The sequence below is a fragment of the Macaca mulatta genome, chromosome 8 (assembly GCF_049350105.2).
Source record: "Macaca mulatta isolate MMU2019108-1 chromosome 8, T2T-MMU8v2.0, whole genome shotgun sequence".
In the NCBI taxonomy this organism is placed as follows: domain Eukaryota; kingdom Metazoa; phylum Chordata; class Mammalia; order Primates; family Cercopithecidae; genus Macaca; species Macaca mulatta.
The window spans coordinates 3464339-3468333 of NC_133413.1; the positions used below are offsets into that span (position 1 = coordinate 3464339).

The 3995-nt window shown below is 38.9% G+C and overlaps 1 pseudogene; it reads right to left on the bottom strand.

The window, feature by feature from the left end:
• Positions 1-1653: 1653 nt before the first annotated feature.
• LOC716589 (non-histone chromosomal protein HMG-14 pseudogene) lies at positions 1654-2150 on the bottom strand (annotated as a pseudogene).
• Positions 2151-3995: the final 1845 nt, after the last annotated feature.

A 3995-nucleotide genomic window follows, 5' to 3' on the forward strand; every position in this document is an offset into this window, starting at 1 on the left:
TTAATGACAAGAAGAGTTGTATTCTTCTGTTCTGTTATACTGTTTTTTGTTTTTGTTTTTTATTTTTTGCTGTTTCTTAATTTTAGAAACCCAGCTTCAAATGATAGAAAAGTTTCTCAGAAATTTGGCTAAACGGTCAGATTCAGTGATTCATACCTGTAACCTCAGCACCTTGGGAAGTCGAGGCAGGCAGATCTCTTGAGGCCAGGAGTTCAAGACCAGCTTGGCCAACATGGTGAAACGCTGTCTCTACTATAAATACAAAAAGGAAAAAAAAAGGTAGATGGGCACAGTGGCATGAGCCTGTAATTCCAGCTCCTCGAGAGACTGAGACAGGAGAATCGCTTGAACCCAGGAGGCGGACGTTGCAGTGAGCCGAGTCTCACTCTGTCGCCGAGGCTAGAGTGTAGTGGCAGGATCTGGGCTCACTGCAATCTCTGCATCCTGGGTTCAAGCAATTATTCTGCCTCAGCCTCCCAAGTAGCTGGGATTACAGGCACACGCCACCATGCCCAGCTAATTTTTGTATTTTTAGTAGAGACAGGGTTTCACCGTGTTGACCAGGCTGGTCTTGAACTCCTGACCTCAAGTAATCCACACGCCTCGGCCTCCCAAAGGGCTGGGATTACAGGCATGAGCCGCTATACCTGGCTATATGTGTGTATTTTCTATTTGTGTTTATATTTAAGATCATGGAATACTAAGTACAGGGGAAACAAATTAGGTAAGAAATTTTATTTATTCACTGAGCCAGTAAAATGCTATCACACTCACGTGTCACATTGTGATAGGTGCTGGAGAGAAAACAAAGGCTAATATAAGGTTTCCTATTGTAAAGGGATTGCACTCGTTTTGGGAGGAGAATTATCTCAGTGTTTTTCTATGTTTTCATTAGGGCCCTGTCTGATTCAGTCAGCTGTTCAGCTCGCATTTCTCAATTTCCAAATACTTGGTTTCTGATGCTCAGTATCTTTTTCTTAATTATTTTCATAATTGAGATTTTATGGTTGAGGATCAGTACAGACGTTTCAATTTGTACACAATTCTTAACATATGTAACGAAATTCTAAAAAGCCGTGTATTGTAATTCTTTTTTAAAGTTATTCCAGTGACTTTCCAGCTTAAAATTTGGAAGAAAATTTTCCTTAAGAGGCTATCAAGTACCAGTATCTTCACATGTTGGTCAGCTGTTACGTATGGCCCACCAGTTCACAACTGAATAGCATGTACACTACATATTCAAATCTGTAATCTTTCACAGCACAGTAACGAAGTTATTAGGAAAACAGGACTACCACAACCAAACATGTTACAGAGTGCACACAATTCCGACAGGGAGCGCCATGATCGAGGGGTGGTTTGCTTTAGGAAACAATTCTACTAAAACACATGAGAATAGAAGTAAAATAAAATGTTCAAGACATTCAATGCAGGACTGACTCCATATTGCCATTTAATATGCTTTGTATTATAGGATATAAAAACTAACTCCCCATCTATGGAATGTTAAGCTGGCACCCGAGACAGTCAAAGCCTCCCATAATTCAATGTCCCACACTATTTTCTGGTTGTATCAAAAAATAAACAACCAGCAAATGATTTCACCTCTTAAAAAAAAGCATTTACACTTAAAAAATGGAATGAGGTGGGATTCCCTCCTTCGTAAAAATGTTTCTAGAGCTACTAAAAAACTTGCGTTTATAAAGTAGTTGATAAAAATATTCCTCTGGATTGTACAAGAAGGGAGACAGGGACCACTGGTAAGACATGGTATACGGTATTAATCAGATGTGGCTTCTTTCTCTCCTGCTTCGTCAGAGGCTGGACTCTCCTCGGTTTTCATTTCCCCGTTTTCTGCAGGTAAATCTTCTTCAGTTTCTTGGTTAGCCACTTCGGCCTGTTTTCCTTTTGCTCCCCTTTTCCCTTTTGTTTGCACTTTTTTGTCTGATGATTTAGCCTTCGCTGCTGCCTTTTTCGGCTTCGCTTCCACTTTTGCAGGAGGTTTAGCTGACAACCGCGCCCATCTCCTTTTGGGCTCTTCCTTGGCGGCCCCTTCGGCGGAGCTGACCTTCCTCTTGGGCATCCTGGCAGCGGGGAAGGCTAGAGCCTTCGTGAAACTGGGCTGCCTGGCCGCTGCCACTCCTCCCGCCGCCTGAGCTGCTGAGCGATGCTCAGTATCTTAAGAATTGCTTGAGGAAAACGCTGTAAATAAAGCAAAACCCATAAAATTTTGACGTATAAAAAGTAGATAAAGTATACATTTTATACTACATGTAATATAAAAAATAAGTAAAAGCAAATCATATAAACCCAACATAATTGTACAATCCACAAATTTTCCTCAAACAATAAAGTCAGGGTATTTTTTCTCCCATGATGTTTTTGGAGCCTGACGTCCTAGAAGTTGCTATGTTGAAGACATCTGAAAACAATGCTACCATGTGCTGTCAACATCCAAATTTTCTTCAGTGTGATCAAGGGTACACACATTTGCTACAAAGGAAATTTAACTAAGGTAGAAAAACATCTGGCAAAGTGAAACTTCTAAGAATAAGGTGTTTTTAAAAATTTATTATTCAACATCCACTGTGCCCTCCCACAGCACCTTTCTTCCCTTAAACTTCAAGAAGATATAACTTTAAAGGAAGATATCGAGAATCAATTGCCAATTTAGAAGTATTCAATGACCCCAACTTCACATAATATTAAATTATTCATTCTATGGAAATAATATTTGCTTTTCTTTGGACATAATTGGTTTGTGTTTTACACATGTAATGAAGCTGTTTCTGACTTTTCCCATCTTCTATTTTTAATTCATAAGATTTCTACTTCACAGTTCCATAACCTTTAACATTTATTCATTCAATGAATATTTATTGCACGACTATCTACACTAAGCCAGGCACATTAAATAACTATATTAGGTGACAGTAACCAGATCAATAACATAATTACAGAGTATACAAAATTTAAAAATAGGCAGTAAGCTCTCTGTTAAAGCAGACAGAAACTAAGGATATTCTGCTGATGGAAGAGTGGGTAGAAAATTCCTACCTGAGAATATGACACTTAGTTGAGAACTAAAGGATGAGAAAATATTAACCATACAAAGAACTCAGAGTAGGATGTTTTGAGACAAGAAAACAGCAGCTTGAAAGGCACAGAAGTAATATGGTAGGCATCAGGGAAATAGGACTGAATATCTAAATTAAGGAGAGGAGGCCAAATATAAAACTTAAAAGAATTCTCGTTCAACAATTCTGGGGTTCAAATATTTTCCATTTCCCAGCTGGTAGCCATGGATAATGCATTTAGCCGTAGATAATTCATTTCAATTTCAGTTTCCTGACACATAACACAGGGTTGTCAAGAGCCTGTACCTCGTGCCTGTGCTGCGAAAAATTCAGGAGGTGATGCTTGTCACGTGCCTGCCACAAGGCTGAGCACGAGATAAGAAATCAGACTCCGTTGAGGTGAAGGAGAGCATAGGAGGATCGCAGAAAGACAAGAAGTGACCCGATGGCACGGCACTGGGAGTTTAGTCAAATGGAGGAAGAGGTCCCTACGCAATTTCAAATGGAGGGATTTGATGGTATGACTTTGGTTTCAAGATACTCTATTGGCACTGTGGACCATGGTCTAGATGGGAAGGTGGTGAATGCAATATTCTGAGATGTATGGATGACTGTAAGAGGGGGAAACTGAAAGAAACAAATCTTTAGGGGAGGCCTGACCTTTAGGGAGACTGTAGAAAAGAATAGTAGAAACTGAAGCAGAAGGTAATAAGTTGTGTCTGTACATACGGAAAATAACTTTGAATTTAGCTTTCGTAATAATATTAGAGGTTATTTTTTCATAACTGTTGTTTCCAGAGATGCAAAAAATTATCTTGCTAATTTTAAAAAAATTACAGATATCTGGGATAAATCACATGCTGAGAGAAAAAAATAGTGATTTTTCTTTCTTTTTTCTTTATCAAGCATATATAAGAT